Consider the following 24,584-nt stretch of genomic DNA (forward strand, 5'->3'; position numbering starts at 1 on the left):
AACACATTCCTACTTATAAACTAATGGTTCCTCAGTCATCCACACTTCATCATTTTCTTCATCAGCCCTATGTGGAGAATGCCAAGTCTTTAGGCTATAATAGTTCATCACATGCATCCTGTTTGTGTCGTACCTGCTTTACAATTGAATTCTAACACTTTACTGTTCATCGAACTACTCAAACGAAATATCAAATTCCGTTAATTTTCAAGTTACTCTTCACGGTCGCGACATAGTATTCTCACATTCGCCTATCTTTTACCTGCCTATAAACAATTTGGTTCCCTCCAAAATATTATATTAAATTAAATATACTCTGAAACAGAAGGTTTCTACGTAAGGTGGAACATTAAAGCCTTAACTAACTCATTTCCTTTCCCTTTGCGGAGAGGATTTTGCTCCACCACTTCCTCAGTCCATCCGGCTGCCTCAGTCGTCCCCAGGCAAGTCACACTACCGCTCTCTCCCTGCCTACGGCGAGGGTGGTGTGCATCCTGGCCAATCAAGGCTCCAGAATTTGAAGCATTTGAAACTCCTTGCTGTCTTCTCCCCAGCACACAATGAAATCTGCCCGCGCTTTTCTACTCAATGAGCTTAACGTAAGAATACAGACAAACCTAGGCCTCCGTCTCTCCAATGTCAGAGACAGACCTTTACCTGAGAAAACTCTCGTGTTGCTACATATCGATACGTCATTGCCTTCCCATAAGTCTAATAATTTCGTTTCAATATTCACTCCCAATCTATCCACATTGCATACTATTTACCTTGTTCTCATCTCAATCGTCCACTATTTAGGATAGGATAAGTGGGAAAAGTCGGTTTTCATATATTATACCAAAATAATAAACTCATCCAGTTGCTCTGATAAATTTCCTTAACTCAGCAGGTTGGTTCAATAAAAAATAACAACTCGGATGGAGCGTCTAATAGCAGGTTCCTGATACCTGACGTAGCAAGGTATTCTAGCAGTTACGTGTGGCTTTAAAGTCAGTACCGCCATTAGACTATTTTTTTCCATTTGCAGTGTTACATTTATACGATCATGATTTCAGCTTAAATGCCATTATCAAGTGTTTTAATGTTATACAGTGCCTAAGATGGCTTACTGTCGTATTTAAAATACACTATTAGACACATTGTCTAAGGGTCAATATTTCTGGTAAAATCCTAATGCTATGTTTTATCACTGGGTACACCATCTTGACCATCCTTGAGTCATGCATAAGCTACCCCTTGTCTCATCCTTCACATTACGAGTTATCAGTTACCTACTGCTGCCTCTGTTATGGCAATGAGAGTGCTAATGCAGGAATTCCTTGGCAGCGTAGTTGTAAAGTAGTGACTTTATAAAATGGTAGTTGCCTCCGAAAGCAGTTGCAGGTTTGCTGTAAGAGATGTATCAGTTCCTTTCGATGAGTTTTAAATCACGTGCTACCTGTCACATGTAAGTCTGTCCTAGTAAGCTCGCAGGGGTTGCCATGACCGTAGACTTCACTAATCTTAAGTCACATCAAAATTAATGACAAAATTACTGAACAGATTCGAATCATCTATAAGAGTCACGAATTTGTACTTTTTGTAATCACCTCGGTCTGAAATAAGAGGGAAAAAACTACAGGGACAGTGACCAAGTTTGTTAGTATGCATTATCTGAGGTACATCTCGAGGTGAAAACATACGATGATGCACAACTGCACTTTTGCGAACTTCTGTTTTACTTTCGCATCAATACTGTTGTGAACCTGCCATCTGGTATAAATGCATTAATTATCATCCATTATATATAATCATTTTGATAGTACACTTGATATTATATATGAGTAGGACACAAGACAGGACATAGATAATGTCCGTTTGACGTCAACAATGTGTAACATTTCCTTTTTTTGAATAGGACAATGTTCCTCTCCAATAATTTTTAGATTAGTTACAATAAGCTTACGCTGCAAGGGAATTCGCTTCTTCAATATGTGGTCTGTTGTCGGTTTGAAGGCCTGCCATTACATCGGCAACGTAGTGCAACTCCACCGAGGGCTGTCTGGAGTAGGGTGGAGATAGGAATGTGAAAGGTGCGAGCTGTCGAAGACAATCTTCATGTTGTTAGTGCGGTTGGGACTTAGTATATTCTTGACGACGTTTAGCACCTGTGCGGTCGGTCACCCAATTTCAGAATTCATGTTGAGTAATCCTGCTAAATTACCATAATATTGTCTTTTTATATTGATGAGTAATATGGATAGTCGTCATGTTCATGTGCCGTCTACAACGCAAATTTAATATTACTATCCTAGGAACTAACCTGCAATACGTTTTGTATTTCATAATCAGAACTATCTGCATTAACCGTCATAAGAGCAAAATGTCAGGGAACAGAATGCAGCAGTGCCTTGGTAGCTACTTGGGGACCTGCTTGAGTCGTGTTCTAAGGAAAGGGTAGTGGCTGGTTCACATTATATTACACTAGCGAGAAGTACCGACTTTTCCTTTTCTCTGCAAACATCCTGAACTAAATTCAGTAACTAAATGCTAAGAAGGTATTTACATTGTGCCAACTCAAAGATCAATAGATACAGATATAGAATTTTATAATTAAAGCCAATCTCATTCTGCATTGGAATAAACATCATTCATTATTTGCTTGTTCTTGTTATGATTGTTATTTTCATTCTCTCACTCGCAAGAGTTTTCACATTCCTATTTGGTATCGATGCACATGAAGAGTGGCTATGAAAATATGGAATACTGAATGTGACGTCATGCAGAATACACTCATTTACTTCAGCTCCTTGTGACTAACGCTACAGGAGAAGTGGGATACATAAAGTTGACAGTGTGAGGACAGAGATGCTGGCCCAACTCTGCAACTACACGGTGTTACCAGATAAAATGGTGCTGCGGAATCGAAAGTGTAGTACGGACTTTGCCACAGTAGCAGAGAGCTGCTAATTTCGGACCATGACCGTGGATTACACTTCGGTCAGCTGCTGGTTAGAGTGTTGCAACTGTAAATGGAAGGCTTTGTTTGATAGTCTTGTGCTGATGCTGTCTGAATAAATTATGCCATTGGATAAAAAGCGGTTCAGTTTTGAGACCTAACCCTCGAGGGGGGAAGGCACAGTGGTCTGCTTCAGGAATTCCAAGCAATAAAACACAAAAAACAACGCAAGAAGGGTTCGAACAACTACTTTCATGCATAGACATGCATTTGGAATCTGTTCATCGTTACAGGGTCAAACAAGAGGGTAACATTACTGAAACAATGATCAGGTTACTTAGTATATAATACAGCATACAGATTTCAAAGAGGAAACGTATGAAGACGCAGACCTCCTCGTTATCCACATGTGTGGCATATCTTTCATGTTAACGAAAGTAATATCCCGCTTTACCTCTTTTACATCTTAAACGAAATGAATGCCATGAGGAATCGAATATTTGTTGACTGCGTCTCTTCTTGCTTCCATCCTTACCTACATATTTCTTCATTCTCGTGGTAAGCATGATATTCTATATGTATGCTGCAAATGATTGCACGTGGACACATTCGACATCGAGGTGCAAAGCGTTTGATATCTTACATTATATTCTATTCAGATAAGCTTCCCATGTATTTTTACTTCGTTTGTATTTTTAGATGATTATGAACATTACGGAAAATTATCTCACATGCTTTATGTTGAATGAGAAACATTGAATCATCCGTTTTGCTTTCCCTACGATGAAATGATAAAATGTCGGCGTCAACAGCCTTCTTCCACGCCGAAAGCTGAAACTTGTATCATTCTGGATTAATGATAATTGAATGTCTCAAATGTATACATAGCGACGTCAGAAACTGTCAGGGGAGAACGCCGCATAAAATCCAAACGTGCGCGCGCGTCTCTACTCTGAAGAACCATATCGGACAATCACGACAAACATTTCGCTGAAGAGCTGCCTCGTAAGAGAGCCGAGAATTGGCAGCATCGTAGCAAGTATTTGTCAACACTGTGATAGTGCATTTACTTCCGGGTGCAGGCCGGCATTACCTCGCTAAATTCACTCGACATTTGTTTTCCTCTTCGAAGACACATACGATATAATCCACTGTTAGATGAGACACTTAGACAGTATACACTGCTGGCCACCGTAAATGCAACACCCTGAAGGAAGCATCCGAATCAAGTGAAATTTACACCATGGGTTTGCAGCGATGAGATATGCAACTGATTAGAATTTCAGCGCAGACGCACATCACGCGCGCCTGTGGCGCCACCTCATAGCGCCATTTAAGGCTTGGCGATTTCGACGAGTGTACGTTCGGCACGTGTGTTTACCTTGTGGTTGTTTCACAAGACGATCAGTTATGCCTCGTAGACAACAGCGAACATCGTTTGATCAAGTATCCGAGTTCGACAGAGGAAGGATAGTGGCTTACCGACATTGTGGATTATCATACAGAGAAATCGCTACTCGTGTTGGACGAAACCAAACAACTGTAATGCGGATATGTGACCGTTGGATGCAGGAGGGTACGACGGATCGACGTGGTCAATCGCATTCACCTCGGTGCACCACTGCACGTGCTGATAGGCAAATTGTGCGCATGGCAGTGACGGATCACTCAGTGACATCCCGAACCATAGCACAGCACATTGCGTCTGTAACGCATCATCCAGTGTCTGCGCGTACCATTCGACGCCGTTTACAGCAGAGTGGTCTGTCCGCAAGACGTCCATTGCTTCGTCTACCACTGACGCAGAACCACAGACGTCTCCGTCGACAATGGTGTGATGACAGACGGATGTGGACGGCAGAATGGAATGACGTTGTCTTTACTGACGAGGCACGCTTCTGTCTGCAGCACCACGATGGTCGGATTCGAGTGTGGAGACACCGTGGAGAGAGGATGCTGGACAGCTGCATTATGCACCGCCACACTGGTCTTGCACCGGGTATTATGGTATGGGGCGGTATTGGATATTACTCTCGCACGCCTCTAGTACGCATTGCCGGTACGTTAAATAGCCGGCGCTACATATCCGAGATGCTGGAGCCAGTTGTCCTTCCTTACCTTCAGGGCTCGGCCACAGCCATATTTCAACAGGATAATGCGCGACCACACGTGGCACGCATTGTCCAAAGGTTCTTCGTCAATAACCAGATTGCTTCCCTGGCCGGCTCGCTCTCCGGATCTTTCACCGATAGAAAACATGTCGTCCATGGTTGCTCAACGAGTGACCCAGATTACATCCCCAGCTGCCACACCAGATGATCTTTGGCAACGTGTGGAAGCTGCTTGGGCTGTTGTACCCCAGGAACACATCCAACGTCTCTTTGACTCAATGCCGAGACGTGTGGCAGCGGTGATCTCCAACAATGGCGGCTACTCTGGCTACTGATTCTGGCAGGAACCACGTGTCACAGACGTCTGTAAACGTAATCATTTGATACTCGGTCAACATGTTATCTACAAAATAAATTTTGTTGTGCTACCTCTTGTCTTTCTTGGTGTTGCATTTACGGTGGCCAGCAGTCTATTTAATATCTGGCCTGCAAGAAGGGCGTTCTTCACATAAGTAACACCTGTTTGTGTGTTGAAGGTTGCGTTTTGAGGGGCAGGCAACATCGCAGTGTGACGTTAGGTCAGAGGTTCCCTTGTGCGTTGCGGTGCTCGTACTATACGACATAGCAGTTCCAATCTCGGTGGAAGCCACTGAATACAACCTTTTATTTTTCATTTTAATGAATGTAGTTGCAAACTGCTAGTAAAAATTCCGTATACGAAATCTGAAGAATGCCTTTAAACATCAATCTTTGTCCGATTTCGACTTAGTAAATTATGTTAATATCATGGATGTCTGCTTTGCAAATGCCAAGGTGCTTCACTGTAAAATAGTTCCTGAAAAGATTCAAACCGACTGTCAATGATACGAATTTGAGCTTTCTTCGTCATATAGGTCTAACATGTCAGGAGGTTGTTTATGAAGTGCACATGTTGATTAATATAGTTCCTCTCTTCTAAATTTTTGCCATAGCATTTAACTGTAGACGTTTTCTGACGCCGGCGTTAGCAATTCCTTTCCGTTCTCTGAAACCTCGAAAACGATAAATTATTCTGGTTTAAATCTGATGACCTTAGCTATCACTTACGATCAACATTAAATACTTCATGAACCCGTACATGGAACACCAAATGTGGTGTTCCTGCACTGCTACAGAGCGTGCATTGCAGGGTATTCGCACAGTTTATCGCATATACTTACCATAAGGAATGAAACAAAAACTGTAATACACTTCACACCACAGACGCTCACTCTGGCTTGACAGAAACATCCCAATATTGGCCAAAAGTTGCACAAATAATTGACTTTGAAAGGAAAGGAAACGAGGTATGACGCATTTATAAATTCGTCGATTGTAGTGAGGTGGTTTAATTTCGTCCCAGTCTACAAAATTAATTTCGGGCCGTACTCAACTCTTGCCGATTAATGTAATACAATACCCGCCTACTAATCACGGCGTCTGTCTCCGTTGCTTTTGGGCGTGAATGGAAATCGTAGAAATTTTCTGTGGAGCAACATTTAATAATAAAGCGTTTTAAATCATCAAAAGCGACGAGCAGTAGCAAGCGCTTTCCATAAAGAACGGGGGAGTGCAGCCCCACTGCTGTCGCCACGGCCGCTACCGGTAGCCAGCAAATGGAGCTTTGCAACATATGACGTACAGAGGAGGACAGGCTGCAGGAAATCTTCCGCAAAATGGTTACTGGATAAAATTTTGATATCGGTGTGTCAGAAAGCGAAATAGATTGAATCTGTGCTACCATTACATTCACGTCTTCAGCATTCAGACAGAAGAGGCTATAAAATAATTTTACGCCAGCTGCTGTCGATCCACTGACATGGTGAACAGAAACGACACACGCTACCACTAGACCACAGGCGTAATCAGCCCATAGTCTCTCTGTCATGGGACATGTTTTCCTCCTGTAAGTGCCGAAGTCTACAGTGTTGCCAGATTGTGCAGATAACTGGACTTAGAGAATTAGCGAGTTGGCCAGTTTATTTGTCCCATGTCGCGATCGGCGCGGACTTAGTCTCTGAAGCGGCCGGCCGACAGTCGAGTTTTATGTCTAAAGGTACGTTGCCCAAGACGCGACGCATACTAGCGACTGCGACGGGTCGCTACGTGACGTCAGAAGTTGCCTGCTGGCTCATGCGCAGTTCGAATTTGGGATGCGACGCGCGACTGTTGTGGCAGCTGCCGCAGCACTGCACCAGTGAGCAGTGTTGCGACGGAAGTCGGACGACACAAAGACGTACGGCTGCCAGAAAGATGTCGAGCCAGTCAAGGAAAACTGAAATAAGCCACTCACAGGATGTGATGCTCTGTGAGCTGGTCTCGCAACATCCTTGCCTTTACGATTTGAAGAACCCTAAATATAGAGACACTATGTTCAGAGACAGAATTTGGGAAGAAATTGGTGCACACTTGAAACTGGCAGGTGAATGAAATATATAATATTTTCCCATTAATGCAAATTTTTCAGGCCTGTTATGAAATTCAGTATAATCCATGCAGATGTAGAATTAGAATGATGAAAATGAACTGAAGGTCAGTTTTCGCATTACTCTTTTCTGTGACGATAAAAATTGAAAACGGCAAGTACATTATAAAATGAACGATCTAAAGTACAACGAGAAAGCTACATTTTACAATACCTTCACTTTTAAAGTAAACGGTAGATTGGTGTCTTGATGATACCTTCTAGTTGTGAAAAACCACCACCAGATTGTTGTACAGCTTTCTGTAATCAATAGATGTTCGTTTTTGAGGAAGGCGTTTCTCAACAGATTGCGCAAACAGTATGCTGCAATAAGTAATTTGTCACATTCACTTCAATTCATTGGTAGAAGATGGTGCTCAAAAAACTTGTGCCAAAAGTGCACTACTGTTTTACAAGGCCCTTCTGACACAGTTCACAATTGAAATTCGTCTTTTGTAAATCCTGGAGTCATCTTTTGAGTGCAGATTGGCAAGATTAAATGTTCATGTCATCCATAATGATGTATGCTGTCAGAATATAAGAATATGTAAGTTCATTTGGATGGGAATAAAGAGTCAGTCGGCTATGAAAGTTACCTTAGCTTGTTCCAAAAGTTTCTGCATGGGAGAAACTGACAAGTATAATTTGGGGAAATTTTTTGAACAAGCACGGACATGATTTCTTCCACATTTCTGCCAGTGTATACTGTAGACGTTCAGAATGAAAATTCTAGAGATGTTTAAGGTGTAACCCTATCTTGTTGTCAAGAACTTGAAACAATTTAATGACGCTAGTGTGCACTTATTGTTAATAAACTTATCTTTCATTGGAATTTTAGGTGAAATGTGCAAAAACAGATGGAGGAATATTCGGGACTCGTATCAGAGAAATAAACGAGAAAGAAAGCTTGGAACAGGTTCAGATGCCTCAGCAAAACCAAGAAAATGGGTTCTGCTTGATCACTTGGCTTTAAGAAACCTACATTTCGTGGCATTTGAAATGAAATTGTCAAGAGCATATGGAGAAATATTAGTAACTCATACGGAGAAATATATTACATAAAATGGTTTCATTAGGTCCAAATGTGTCAGCGAAACAAAACAAATGCATTCTCTATCATGTGATGACCACACGAGTCTCGTTGCGCGTCGACAGAACTGGCGGCTAGTCGCGACGCTCCCGGAGATATATGAACCCAAATCTCGGAAACGGAGATCGATATCACTCTGATCTCAACTTTAAAAATAATTTCGATATGTTAGCTTCTTTTCATCGGCAACGATGTATGACCTAACGTGAACCGTACGTAAAGTAGCCGGCGACCACCTTTTTTCACTGTACACAATTCAAATTTTATGCAGTAGGTTACTTGTAAATTAAGTATCGGAATAACTGTGACGAATATCGGAAAAACAGACATCTCATTATCAGGCTGTGATGTGAAACTGTAAGATACGCAAACATCAATTTTTTGTGCCTTTTACTTTCCTCACAATTGATAGAGAAGTAATATACAGCGAAAAAAACACGCAAAACCGGAAGAGATACTTATCAATTTTTTAAAGTAAAAGGAGAATCTGTATCGAAAAACTAACTCTGGGAGCCGATGTAACTTTGTTGCATTAACATACAGTATTTTTTACAGCAAGAAAATCGGAATTCTTATTTTTCTTATGTGTTTGAATCCGCCGCCGCCGACCGGAGCTTGGGAAACAGCGACGACTTCTGTCGTGTTGCGGCCGTGTCGCAGTCTGCCAGGGTGGGAAAAGAGGAGGGGGCAGCGTCGCAGTCGCAGCCAACTGTCGCGTCTTGCGCAACGTAACTTAAGGTACGTTGTCCAAGAAGCGACGCACACTAGCGACTGCGACGGGTCGCTACGTGACGTCAGAAGTTGTCTGCTGGCGCATGCGCAGTTCGAGTTTGGGATGCGACGCGCGACTGTTGCGGCAGCTGCCGCAGCACTGCACCAGTGAGCAGTGTTGCGACGGAAGTCGGACGACACAAAGACGTACGGTTGCCAGAAAGATGTCGAGCCAGTACTTATCGCATGATGTACTGTGCAGCGGCAATGCAATACTCACGGGAAGTAATACCCAAACCCAGTGTCGCTATGATTTACCTACCACATCATATAAAAAATATAATTGATGGCAAGGCGATATTAAACTAATTTGAACGTTTTTTCGCTCTGTTGAAAAACGTTAATTTTTGACATTTGTTGGTTTTGTTAGGACGTCTACTTCTACTTGGGTATCCTCTGCCAGGTTCAGAAGAAAATACTAGAGGTGAGTAATTTATTCTCTTCCCAAGAATATGAAGAAAATATATTGAAGACAGCATGTCCTTACTTTTGAGAAACCTACATTTCGTGGCATTTTAAATGAAATTGTCAAGAGCATATGGAGAAATATTAGTAACGCATACCGGAGAAATATATGACATAAAATGGTTTCATTAGGTCCAAATGCGTCAGCGACACAAAACAAATGCATTCTCTATCGTGTGATGACCACACGATTCACGTTGCGCGTCGACAGAACCGGCGGCTAGTCGCGACGCTCCCAGAGATATATGAGCCCAAATCTCGGACACGGAAATCGATATCATTCTGATCTCAACTTCAAAAATAATTTCGATATGTTAGCTTCTTTTCATCGGCAACGATGTATGACCTAACGCGAACCATACGCAAAGTAGCCAGCGACCACATTTTTCACTGTACACAATTCAACTTTTATGCAGTAGGTTACTTGTAAATTAATTATCGGAATAATTGTGACGAATATCGGAAAAATACACACCTCATTATCAAGCTGTGATGTGAAACTGTAAGATACGCAAACATCAATTTTTTGTGCCTTTTACTTTCCTCACAATCGATAGAGAAGTGATATACAACGAAAAAAACACGCAAAACCGGAAGAGATACTTTTCAATTTTTTAAAGTAAAAGGAGAATCTGTATCGAAAAACTAACTCTGGAAGCCGATGTAACTTTGTTCCATTAACATACAGTATTTTTTACAGCAAGAAAATCGGAATTCTTATTTTTCTTGTGTATTTGAATCGGCCGCCGCCGACCAGAGCTTGGGAAACAGCGACGACTCCTGTCGTGTTGCGACCTTGTCGCTGTCTGCCAGGGTGGGAAAAGAGGAGGGGGCAGCGTCGCAGTCGCAGCCAACTGTCGCGTCTTGCTTATGTGTACTTTCGCTGAACCGCTGGCGCGGACGCAGCGGCAGCTATGAAATACTTATCATCCGATTCCAAGGAAACTATTTGGTAGAAAAATTTGATTCTTGTGCATGTTACAGCCTGATATCCTCTCTCGATAAAGGACCGAATTTCTTTTCGTTATTCGTCGTGATTACTTGCTGCATCGCATTTACGTAAACCTTTACACGAAACTTTAATGTGTGTGCTGAGGTAAAAACGCATTGCGTGGTCTTTGCGTGCAGTTCATTTTAGGTAATACATTATTGCGAATGAAATTTAGTCACCATATCGAAATTGTTTTTAAGGCTGAGAGCAGAACGACAGCTATCACCGTTCTCGAGATATTGAATGATATGTCAGCGGACGGGCTGTGCAGTGACCGCCGCAGACCGCTCGCGATGCGACCGATACTTTGTCCTGCTCGTCGTAAACCATGTGGTTGTATCAACCGCAAATTTCGTAAACGGTTCAAGAAATGGAAACATGTTTTTTTGTAAACGATAACTTCTAAAAAGTCACGTATTTCGTCGCATGATAAATATCCAAAATCTATTTATCTACCGAGATATGAAAGTAACTACAGGTTTTCAGAAGGGATAGATGAATTATTTTAAAAGGCGTTTAATAGCATGTGGAATGAGAAGTTAAATCGAAACTAATTTGCTGGTACTTTATTGGTTTAAGACGCGTTTCGCCTTTTAGTTTAAGGCATCTTCGGTGGAATCTAGAATGATTCAGTTTTGTTTTGATATGTGATACTTGCAGATTATAAAACAGTTCACATCTTTTTTTATGTGAATAACTGATTACTTACAGTGAATCGAGTTTTCGGCGGACATATACGTTTCCCCTCACCTGGTCACATGCTGGAGGTTAAACTAAAACTTAGATTATGGAACATAGGCACATATTCATGTTCGCTCTTTTTTCTTCTGTCACTAGCAGTAGACATTTTACCGAAAACTCTGATTTGAAGTCGCAACTACAGTGTGTTGACCTCATGTCCCTTCCTGTTTGGTTTGTTTATGTACATGTTGCCAACCTAAAGAATTAAATGCTGAAAATTAATGTTTGTTTATTTCTGTTCTCCATATATCTGCATGTATGTGTGTGTGGTTAGCCAGTGATAGTTATAAAAAGTTGAAAGTGAATGCAGTAGTTGTCAGACAGTGGTTGAAAGATTTGGTGTTCAGCTGATTTCAGTTTTGGTTTAATTGTTTTGTGGAGGAGTGCATGGAAGAGTTAATTCACAACTTACATTAATCGATAAAATAGTAGAATAGCATTTCAACAGATGATTATTATCGGGATACTATCACCCAATCCCTTTGTCCTCACTCTTTGACGCCCCATAATATGTCATGTCAGCCAACCCCTCTTGTAGTCAAAGGTGTGCCGTAATTTCCTCTTCCTCCTCTATTTAATTCCGTGCCTCTTCTTTAGTTACACGACCCTCACATCTAATCTTCAGCATTCTTATTAATTACCACGTTTTGAAAGCGTCCATTGTCTTCTTGAGAGAACTGTTCATCGTCCACGTTTCACTTACACACAAGGCTGCACTCCACACAAATACCTATGTAAAATAGTATCCAACCACTAGAATTTATATTCGATGTGAACAAATTTTCTTTTTCAGAACGCTTTTCTTGCTATTGACAGTCTTCATTTTATATCCCCTCTACTTCTGCCTTCTCAATTACTGTTTCCCTGTCAAGTCACTGAAATCTCAGAAATGCAGTTTAGTTTCTGTACAAGTTGTAGATAATCTTGTGCCCCTGTGTTTTATCGATGACATCTACAGAGCTTCAAAGAATGTTTTAATTAAGATTGTCAAAACCTTTCTCTAAACATCCAAATAATATAAAGACAGGTGCACAGTTCTTCAGTCTGCCTACTTAGCTAAGTGGTAGGATCAGTATTGCCTTGTGCGTTCAGACATTTCACAGGAATCTAACATTGTGCTTATATTATTTTGTACAACCCCTTCCCCTCTCCTCTCTACATATTCCTTCCACTTTCTAGCCTTCTCTTATTTGCTTAGTTCTGGCTTGCCAAGTGAGTTCTTGACAGTTTCTTCTCCTTTGAGCTAAGTTTTCTTTCTTCTTTCACATTTTCAATCTACTATGTTTTCCAAGTGCAAAATCGCTTTTGCGAATTTGGACTTTCTATCAACGTCATGTTTAGACATTTCTGTTTCCTATGGTCTACTTTATTTGCTGCATTTTTATATTTTTCCCTCTTGTCAAATTTAATATATCACGTTTTATCTAACGATTTCTACTGTACCTTTTTCCCGTTCACATACTGCTGCATTCACCACTTCTTCTCTCAAAAATATCCATTCGTATTCTAGCGGATTCCTTCCTCTGTTTCAGTCAGTCGTTGCATTACAGTAACTATAAGATTATCGAAAAACTGTGGGTCTTGACTTATTCAAGTTCCATTTCCTTAATTTGCTACCGTTTACTGTCTCTCTAGCTTTAAACTGCAGCTCGTAACCAATAAATTATTGTAGGTTTGCGTCTGCACCGGGAAATGTCTTACAATTTAAAATTTGGTTTCGAAAACTCTGTTCCAAATATATATTATTCTATCGTGATTCTTAAGCAAGGTGCTGGCGATGTTTACATTATGCTCTGTGGGAAATTCTATCAGGTGGCTTCCACTTTCATCCCTTCCCCCTAGCCTTTGTGTTCTTACTGTTTTCATGTACCTGCTACCGTATAACATTTTAAATTTTTGTCTCGCTTAACTATCTGAATAATCTCTTTTATCGTACATTGTTTCATTGTGTTAGGAGATAGTGAACAATCATGAACGGTAGTCATGAAATGTGTTTATGGTGAAATGAGAAAACATGAATAATGAAATATGTGAAAGTGTACATTGTACATAAAATGAAAAATTGGTATGTCTTCACCCAACTTCGTCTTTCCTTCATGTAGGTGTAAGACATAGTTAATCAAACGAACCGAGCGTTTCAGTGGTCCCTGCCCCGTACCTCAGTGGCTGTCCGTCATTGGCTACCGCTAGCGTCTGCCGCTTCCAGATGGGAACGCCAGTTCCGCGAGCCACCGCGTCAAAGCGGAAAACGCTTGTCGCTGCCGTTGCCGCACGCCGCGCTGCCGCGCTGTAGTGGGAACCGGCCTTTACTGTCACAGCCTTAGTGCATTAGGGTTATGAATGCTCGGTACAATCTTCCTCTTCGAATACTAGGAGTAGACTGATGTGAAACTAAGCTTTCTGGACCATCTTAAATAGGTGTGGCCAATCCAGTGGTGGTAGGGATAGAGTTCAGCCAGCACTCTTCCAGAATCCACCGGGAGTAGAGGCATGTTGTGATGGATCTTAGGGTAGAGTACCAGGGGCGAATTTGTGAAATAAGAAGGCATGATAGTTTGAAAGTCATTTACATTTTATGAAAGTAAACAGTACTATTACATTATCTAATGCACATACCAAACAAGTATCATCATTCTTTCTCAGCCAAACGCAATGCAATGGAGGACATCAGTATCTTTGCAGCTCTGTAACAGAGACGTTCTTGTAAATATAACAAATCTATAAAGATTATTCATGAACCTTCAGTAATCAACTGAGTATGTATGATAGAAATTTCGAATTAGTGTCAGTATCTCTTCAGTCATCATTCTTTCTTCTTCCAAACTGTTACCATGGTAATAGTGACTAAACCATAATACATATTTTCACGTTTTGAAACAGTTGATGGCTCTGAAAGGCATACTTAGAGCTATGATTGATGAAAAGGTTGCGGTAACACAGCCATCGTTCATGAAGGTGATAAATCTGAGGTCTTCAAATAATATATGTCCATATTCATGAAGAAAGACTTTCACGTCAATTGTAATGATAACATTTTGAGGTGTCATCGCAAAATGGTTTCGCTATTATGGCACACCTATTTATTTATACAGGTCTATGTACAATTCCATTAAGTGGGCTGTGGTTGGTAATCCAGTAATGTAGTATAAATGTAACTGCTGCTGAGATTTCCGGGAGGTTTTTAGAAGCGTCAGATTCAATACAAAGTCAATAGGTAAATGCTTCGTTGACTTGTTCTGTTTGGATTAACTATAAAAACAATTGTAGCTAGCTCCTTAGAATTTCTTGGACTGAGCGGTCATCCCTCATTGTTTTCACTATTATAGTATGCTGGACGAAACCTCGTGAACATATCAAAAAGCAGACTATTCGTTATTAGGACGATCTTGCTGTAATTTGTCATTTGGGTAAAATTCAGAAATTAAATAAACTCTTGATTTTATCAAATTAAAATTGTCCAGTGCACTAATTTCACATTTGAGGTTCGCTTTCCTATTGGTCTGAAATTCGAAAATGATAAATCTAGGCCTTTCTAATTTAACTGATATCTTAATGAGCCATGAGTGTCTTTCAATCCTAGTAGTTTAGCGCTTTGGAGACTGAGCCCGAGCATAGTTCGGGCCGCATCACTGTGTTAAAAAAGCCCGCACCGAGTATAGGTCGGGCTGTGATTCGCCCCTGCTGTTTGTCGGTTTTATTAATGTTCACCCCGTACGCTGTACCTACTATAGGGAAGAACCTGAACATTGTATGATTCAGTTTGTTGTTGAGAAATGGCACTGTCATAATATTGCACTCGACCTGAATTATGGTAACTGGTAGTATATAGAGGGACTAAATTTACTCGTAAAACTTATTAGGAGCGCAGAATTTGACCCATTGAGAAACGGAGTAGGTTTCCTCTTGAATTCCACTTTCAGAAGTTTATTATGTGCTCAGTCGTTCTTATTTCAGTTTTTAAGTGCGTTGACGTTCGTCCATAAATCGAAACCTGTTACTCCCCGTTTTAAATATTCGTTTAAATCATCATTGTGGTATGCGTTGTGAGGCACTTGCGTGACTTTACTACTTCCCATGCGCATACTGCAATTTAATGTTGTGATATTAGGAATGATGTGGTACGTTTCTAAGGATGTCAGCGCAATACTCCAGTTCCCTTCGTTTAGTTCGGTTGGTGGGAAGTAATTCGTACCTCATGCTGATGATCGACCATTTAAAGTCAAACTGTGTGATATCGATCATTAATCTCAGCTACTAGTCTGGTGTGCGTTATAACGGTTTTTAGGTATCTTCCTTCACTATCAGTGTAGCCATCGGTATAAACATGAGTCACACCCGTCTGCAAAGGTATGTTTTTACTACTGAAAACTGTAGAACATATGGTTATCGGTAAAGTAGCGGTGTAATTCTTGTGATGGCTGTGAATCGCCGAGTAAGTCGAAGTAATAGACACTATTTTGAGTTCTTTTTCTAAGATTCACTACCCCGCGAGTTCCAAGGCCTCCTGCAATGTCTAAATTTAGAACTCTGAGAAATTATTGGATAGAGCACTTTTTGGCGAATTTCAGCAGCTAAGTATTTGTAAATAATCTATCAGGCAGTATAGCTAACAGCTTTTTTTTTTTATTGAACAATGCTAGCCCTTGCTTGCGTTGTTTTAGACATAATCCTTTCCCAATATTCACAGATTCCATGAATTTATCCTTCCTGTTGGCCCCGTTAAGCTGCTGCTTTGCCTTTTCCACATTTTTCACTGCTCTGGCGATAGTTTCCACACCATCGTATACAGAACCAATCGCTGAAAGCCCCGCAAAATCTGCAATTAAGAACAGTGGGATGCCACCTGACATGTTTGGCAGTGATAGGTCTCTGGCACTTTTAATCAGTTTCCCTTTGGAGGCTATTTTATCTGCTGGAAATGATAATTACATGCATTTTCTACACCCTGACATGCCCGTCTTCATTTTATTCTTTAGTGGGCGACGGGTGGGATTCATAACGTGACTGAAATTTATTCCCGTACTCAGTTTAAGATTTGCGCGTATTGCTTTATCTGCTAAGAGTGAGGCGATACGCTGAGCAGCACTGATACCGCTTTTTGACCTATTTGCTTATCATAGTCGGCTAATATTCTATATACAGCGTGATGTTCTATGAGATCCTAGTTTGCTGGATACACGGTATGACGACGTGTGCTGGCCTCATCTAAGAGACTGATTCACGTGTTGCTATGTGCAAGTCGTTTCTAGAGATCTGGCCCAGCTTATAAGTAGGAATATGATGTCCTATTGACAATTTACCGAGAATACCACACATCTGTTGATGCGTTTCCTATCATGAATGTTGTGCTACGGCGCTGTTTGAGGTGTGCACGCCTTGTTATACATCAAATCAGTGTCGTCCACCCAACTGTCATGTGATGAACGGAATCCGAGCCATTTAACAAGATAGTTCCCCTCTCTTCCATGCCTTGCCATTAAGGTTTCCCATGAACATTGCCTCATATCTACAAGATCTTTCTGCCATAAGTCATCGAAGCCTTGAATTATAACCTGTCTACATGGGAATGTCTTGCACACTTGTTTATGGAAATCTTGAATAACTGTCCCCATAATTATTCGATGGTAAATCTTTCTCCACTTCTGAAGTTACTGAAATTACTTAATTTCAATGTGCTGTATTCCAAGCTGCAGATGATGCTGTAAGAAGCCGTAGTTGTTCTATTTCGTTTGAGTCATCGTAACTGATGTACCTGCATTTGGGGGATCTGTTTTTAATTCCGAATGTCGATAATGCCACTGCCAAATAGGTCTGCTAACGCATTTTAATAATTTGTTTGTATTTCGAAGTGTTGGTGCATTTTGCTCCTACACCATCTTCTCCATTGGCTTTCTTACATGCTTCCGCCATTCGAAATATCTGACCATAATTTTCAGTATCTTTTGGTGATTAGCAGTCTGGTTTCGTAGTTTTCAACAGTATTAGATTCAGTGAACCGGGTGTTTCTTTATTTTTTTTTTTGGTCACTGATCTGTGTTGCAGTGTTGGTTAAACTTATAGGTTGAGTACATAGCATGTACATGCTTTTTCCTTGCTTACTCCGTATGTTCTATCAATCCAGCTATCACTGTAATGTTTAATGAAATCACCAATAGCATCTACTTCCTCCTCTTCTTAAGGGGTCGACGGATTCTATGGCAAGCCTAAAGATGTCTCTGAGAACGGCGTCTGCAGGGGGTGCCAGTGGTTGTAGCTGTCCATAGTGAGAATTCATTTAGTTTAGAAATATCAAAAAGTATGTTTAACAACAGGTCTCAGATTTTTAGGATCTAAAATACCAAGAAAATTGTCGCTGAAATAACCCGCAAAGGCGATAAAACCGAGTAAAATGATGTAAAACACATGAAAATTGAATTATAAAATAAACTATAGAAACAGGCGGCTGAAAATGAAGTTACAAAAAGTATCATTGATTTAAAATCGCTGTGCTCGTGTTGGAGAAATCTCTTTCTTTGAAGTCATACATAAATTTTTCTATAGCCGTTGTAGAACTAGTTCAGTCTTTGACAGCCAGCAGAAAATCTTTCAACATTTGCTCAAATTGTTAGAGGGTGCCAACTGACAATGGCCCTTAGTTTAGAAAAACGGATCTAAAAAGTCCGCGCAGAGATATCGATATGTCACGAACGGATATGTTCAATAACGACATTTTTTGTTTTAGTCCCTAAATCTGGTACAAGATAACAACATAGTAAGTGAAGCAACAATGGTGATGAGCAGATGAACACAATTTACTTTAAACACGTGTAAAGCATTCTACAGTAACTTTTCTGGTTTTTACCCTGAGGCACGTGTATTGGTCGTTCTTGTCAACATTACAACAATGAATTGTTGTATCATAAATGGACGTTACACACAGCTTAAAAATGACATCCTCCTTGGGAAACTAAGTACAGTACGGGATCTGTAAGACGTAGAACACAACACTAAATTTACATTTCTATAGCCAGAATGTTCGAGATCTTTGTACTTGTGAACAATGTATAGCTCATAAAGAAAGACTGCATGCAAAGGAACTCCACACGTTTCTAATAAGCTATAATAAAATGAAATGAAGCAGCTCATTATCTGAGTGACGAAACTACTATATGTGTACGTGCCCCATGAAGTAGAATATACTCTTACCGTCGCCGGAATTTTGTTTTCCTAGAAATGAAGCCGTCCTCCCATTACTTACGTCACAAGCAGTGCACATCTTCATGAGCCTGAAATTGGCATTTCCTTCACATTTGGCGCCAAGGTATGCCGTTAACTATCCATACACTGATCGATGTGGTATGAGGTTAATTTATATATGACAAATGATTAGCGAGATAACCACTGTTTGAGTGTGGTAGGTTGAAATGATAATGACATGAAAATTAGTGGTCTCAATGAAGAGCGGATTCAGGGTAGCGGTGTACGATGGCACGTGAAGCCCCCTCGGGTGTATGGTTCCATGTGGCCTTCATCCATCAGCCCCACCCCCATCCCCCACCCATCCCCAGAGAGTTTGCGAGAAATAAAGGTAGATGGAGAGAGGGAGTGAATATCGAAATAATCACAATTTTTACTTACGGGCAACATGTAACTGTGAGTTTAAAAAAAGCAAAACGCCTGTATTTAACGAAAGGTAAGTATGATCTGCTGTGTTGTGCCTCCATTTTATTGCTTCTTATTCATTTTTTATCGGACTGTACGATACAGGTGCAACAAAATAAGTCGTTAATAGTTTCGTGATTGCGTAGCAAATAAATCAGCTATTGTGTAGGTTTTACGCGCTAGGCTTCTGAAGTAAAATCTTTTGCTTTGTGAAAAACTTGTACATTTTTAGGGCTGCGTTCAGACACACACATACTGATATTTTCGGTTAATATTCTATCTCCCTGGATTCTTTTCATAGATAATAGGAAACTGTACTGTCAGCATTTGCTATAAACGTCTTTGTTTGAAGCTACACGTATCGATTTTCCATCATCGTCAGGCTTCTTACAGTCAGTACATTTGTTGTTCTCTACGTCTTGACATCGTGTTAAGGTCCTCTTGTTATCAAACAGTACCTCGTGTTCTGTCTGCGGTTTGTATCATGAACCAGCGTATTTCATTCATGATGCAGCACTTCACTTCTTGGTGAAAGTAATCTATAAGGTATAAGTAATTCTGTTTGTCACCTATTCAGGGCAGAAACATTCAATCTAGTTTGACGAAGTTTGGTATGGAGATAGCGTGAAATCTTAGGAAGAACAAAGGCTACTTAAAAAATTAAATCAGAAGGGAGAGGTGATAAACGTTGACAACAGCGAATCATGGCATCTGAAAGCTGTTTACGATGCACTCTTTTGCAATACGTTGCGCACGCGATTTAAGCTACGTCGAACTGGAAAGTAATAAATTGTGGAGCTCAAAAACATCTACTCAGAAGTACATGAGAGCATATGTTTATCTTTTACGGTTCACCCATAATCACCATATTACTCTTTTCGTTGTCCCAGGTGCAGCGAATGGAAAAGACAAAAATGGTGCATGTAAATGAACTATAAAAGATAAACATATGTTCTCGTGAACTCTTCTTAAGACATTTTTGAGATCGATACTTTAGGACGACATAAAATTATGCACCACGTACCGACTAAGCAGCGTGTTGTTGCCGGCAAACTCTTTACTATACAGAGCAGATAGCCTTTGAACGGCTGAACAAACTTTCATGAAGCACGCGTCGCCCAATTCTGATTAAACTAGCCGTTTCTTAAATAATACAAGAAACAAACTGCATTGAAGCCGATGTATTCGTGTCGGAGCAGTGATACCATAGATGTAGAAAGACGGTAAACAGAACACGTGACTTCGTGCTAAGGGGCAGCGAAGGGGACGGTGGACAACCCGAGTTCTCTTTCTCAGGTATTTACTCCTCGTAACATTACTACTGACACACGAGCGGGTAAAAGCTAGTTGAATATATAAATGAATAGACACTACCACTAATCCATGGAGAACTTACGAAAATGACTACATGTTGCATCCTGTTTACGTCACAGCTCTACTTTGAAGTTATTTGATGTCCTGACACAGGATCAGTCAAGCTCACAGAACAATTTGTTTTCGAGAAAGATTTAGACACTCATAACCATTACTCTAAATCAACAAAAATAGTTGCTGCTATTTGAATTTTAGTTCTTCCAAATTAGAAACTTCGACGGCATTTTTCCCCACGGTCAGGTAGAAAGATTTTTCATGATAGGAATTTTTCCTTAAAAGACATTTATATATAATTTTGTTGACTGAAAAAGCTGTCTTGAAAATGTATGACGTTTTTTGTAAAAGAAATTGATTCAGTTCAACTCAACACTCGAAAAATCTGCTTTTTAAGCCGTGAGGGAATGTCAAATTTAACGAGCAACGAGCGTCGTATTACCGGCTGTTTAATTCTGACATGTAATTGGGTGACCTTTTAGTATACGCTGTTTTTCCACTTCTGCATTGTGTTCAGTGCGTTATTTGATAACGACGCAGCTACGCCGGTTACAGTACTCTGTTAATTTGATGGGGCTGTCGAACTACATAATACCACAGTAATTATGCGGAAGTCTACGAGTACTATAACTAACTGTAACTTGATGTTTTTGGTAAAGTGATACTATAATGAGTGACAGGCAGAGAAAAAGACAGGCCATTATAATAAGTTTTTCTTAAAAAAAATAGAAGAAGAGAAAGGTAATGGTAGCGAGGAAGAAACCCTTCGTCCCATACAACCACAAAAGACGTCGTATGTTAATGACGCACCTTCGTAACTGGAGCTGCGTCCACGCGTTATGCAGAGGCGTAACATAGGCAGAACCGGTTCGCCTGCAAAAATATAAGTCCTGACTCCCTAAAATAAAATGTATAACCTATCAGCAACTAACATAACTCTAATTACAGCAAGCAAAAGCACAAATTTAATGCAGTATGTTGTACAAAGAAATCTGTTGTTCATTCCATATTTTTCAGGTATCAAAGAAAATTATTAATACTGGTAAACGTTATTAAAAATGAAATACATCATTGCGATTGATATCCGTTACCAATAAACATAGTCCTATACTTCTATCTGTTGTCTAACGTTCTGGTACGTATAAGACCTCTCTGTACTCAGCTTGACCTCCAGCGAAACTGGACCATGTACCGTGCTTCCTGTGAGAAGAAGGCATTGATGATTTCACTGACATCAATGGATCTTTCACTTTCGGTACCGAGGAGGTTGAGTTCACTAGCTCTGTTCTTTACACAGGATGGGGGTTGAGGACGATGGGCCAGTCCTCCCCGCCCCCCCCTCCCCCCGCCGCTAAGGGAAATCAGAGAATTCTATCTTAATGCGGGTGTATGGTCGCACATATTAGTTGTAATGCATAAGAGATTCAATATTGGCTGTTGAACACCAACAATGACTCTTAGATTGCAAAGTTTGCAGCGGGTAGAAATACCACCATGTATATTAGTTGTCGATACTATGTTGAGCTTCGCCTTCCTGCTTATTATCAGTAAAAGCCACTACAATTCGTGACGACTTCTTATGATTACGACTGCTGCCAATTTTAGTGACCTAACAGCTGCAGCGCTAAAGCAGGGCAGCAAACTCTTGTCGTGTGTCAACTGAAAAATAAATGGTGTAATGAGTGTGTTCGAATATAATGGACTCAATGACAAGCTGCTGATTTATCTGCACGTACACATGTCTAAAGTTGCATCCCTTTTATAGCAAACGTACAACATTCCCCGTCTTAGGTACCTCCAGAACATAGCGACGAAGTTGTGCCTGTTTTCCCACCTCACACTCCACTGTGGATGAAAGTTAGCTTAGTACTTAAAACTTACATTGGCTTCTGTCGATATGTATAGCGTGGAACTACTGCGCCTGAGATCACTAAAACATGAAATCAAAGAAACTAAGCTAAAATAAGACAGTAGTCACCAAACACATGAAGTCGTTTAATGCTTTAGACTTTAGAGTGTCTCCGAGTTTCATTTGTAGTGATGCAACAATGCTATACCTAACACGTAAGTTGGACCTACTTCCAAATGCGTAACAACAACCGATGACTGTGTTCTAGGGTCACTGACCAATCATTGGGCGTGTGCTTGTTTACAAGAGGGTTAAAGGACGAACAGAGTCTGTCGAAATTTTAAAACTTTTCTGATAGAAAGAAGTAAGTTGCAGTACTTAACGTCATTGAGTTCTGTCGTTTGCCCACTTTACCTAAAGTGATAGTTCAGGGTAAGTTTCTTTATTTATAGGTATTTTGGAAGAGAGAAGTGTTATTAAATAACTGTGCTAATTTAATCATACTAACCATACATGACCACAGCTTTTGTATCACCCACTCAGTATTTCTGGAGTTACCATAAATAGCGTGCTGAAAAACCATAAATTGTTTGTTTCTAGTGGCCTTTTAGATACATTAAAATAAGAGTACTGCTCCAAAAGAGAGGCTCGTGGCGGGAAAACACTTTAAGAGTGTAAAAGTGAGTCCAAAAACAAACAATGTGCTTGAGTTGTCAACAGTCGGTCATCTCAGTCTTGTTTCCCCGGTTGGTTAAGATCTGAAAAAACAGACGACACTACTTGATGCACTGTCACGAAGAGAACTGTCCACGGGTGGTCATTACCCCATTTTCATATTGTTTTATGACGGAATGAGAGTTAAAGTTTACAGAACATAACAACGTACTGTCTGGATTTTCTTCACTGTTTCCGGTTTCATTCAGTGAAGTACGCTTAAATAGCGATGAAAGAGAATAGTTCAAGGCCTTAACTGAATTTCGCATTGTACATATTGAATGGTAAGTTGAAGACGTTCTTGCTGAGTTACATTTATGGAGAAGGAAATCTGTGAAGGAAGATTCCAGACCTACATCTGCCATGGGAGCTCTGTGTAATAATGCAACCAAGATATCTGTCAACATATCGGTAGCTTTCTGAAGAAATTGGCCACACTTCTTGTAACTACAGCAACTGCAGAGAGGTTTTTCGTTTTTTTTTTGTTTATTTTTACATGTCTAGTTCCGTAAGACCAAATTGAGGAGCAAATTTCCAAGGTCACGGAACGTGTCAGTACATGAAATTACATCATAAGACTAATAACAGATAAAATAAAATGTTTATGAACTCAAAAACGAGTAGTGATACGTTTGTGTTAACGCAATCAAGAATATAACTCAGGAAACAGCTTAATTTTCAAGGAAGTCCTCGACAGAATAGAAGGACTGACTCATGAGGAAACTCTTCAGATTCCATTTGAAAGCACGTGAATTACTGCTAAGACTTTTGTATTCTTGTGGTAGTTTATTGAAAATGGATGCAGCAGTGTACTGCACACATTTCTTCACAAGTGTCAAGGAAGTGCTATCCAAATGCAGATTGGACTTCTGCCTAATATTAACTGAATAAAGCCGCTAATTCTTGTGAAGAATCTGATATTGTTAACAAGAAAAGACAGTTCATCTCCACTTTAAAGAGAGTCAGTACATACCTGCAAAAATTCAACATGACAGGAAAGTTTTAAAGCTTATTTCACCGCATTAAGTCACGTAACAATCATTATATTATACTTTATTAATATTTACAATTTGTAAAAATAATTAATGGGTGCTGTATCACTTGAGTTAAGCTGGTAAGAGTGTTTAATCGTTTCGGGGAAGACTAAAGGAATTAGGCCTCATGTACACTAATCGTTCAGTATGTCTTACACCACCGGAGGTGATAGACAACCTCGTCAAAAGAAAGAAGGACCTCGATATGTCAGTATGGGGAAGAAGCACATTATTTCGTCGCAACACCAATTCTACGTTTAATTTCTCATTTCAAGCCATTATTTCTATTCACGAAGAGGTTTACATCTTTCGGCCATAGTCGTAACTACTTGGATCAGCGCGCATCTGTCATGCGATGGCCATGACACATTGCCTGAGGCTGTCTGCCG

Source organism: Schistocerca piceifrons, chromosome X, assembly GCF_021461385.2.
Source record: "Schistocerca piceifrons isolate TAMUIC-IGC-003096 chromosome X, iqSchPice1.1, whole genome shotgun sequence".
Classification (NCBI taxonomy): domain Eukaryota; kingdom Metazoa; phylum Arthropoda; class Insecta; order Orthoptera; family Acrididae; genus Schistocerca; species Schistocerca piceifrons.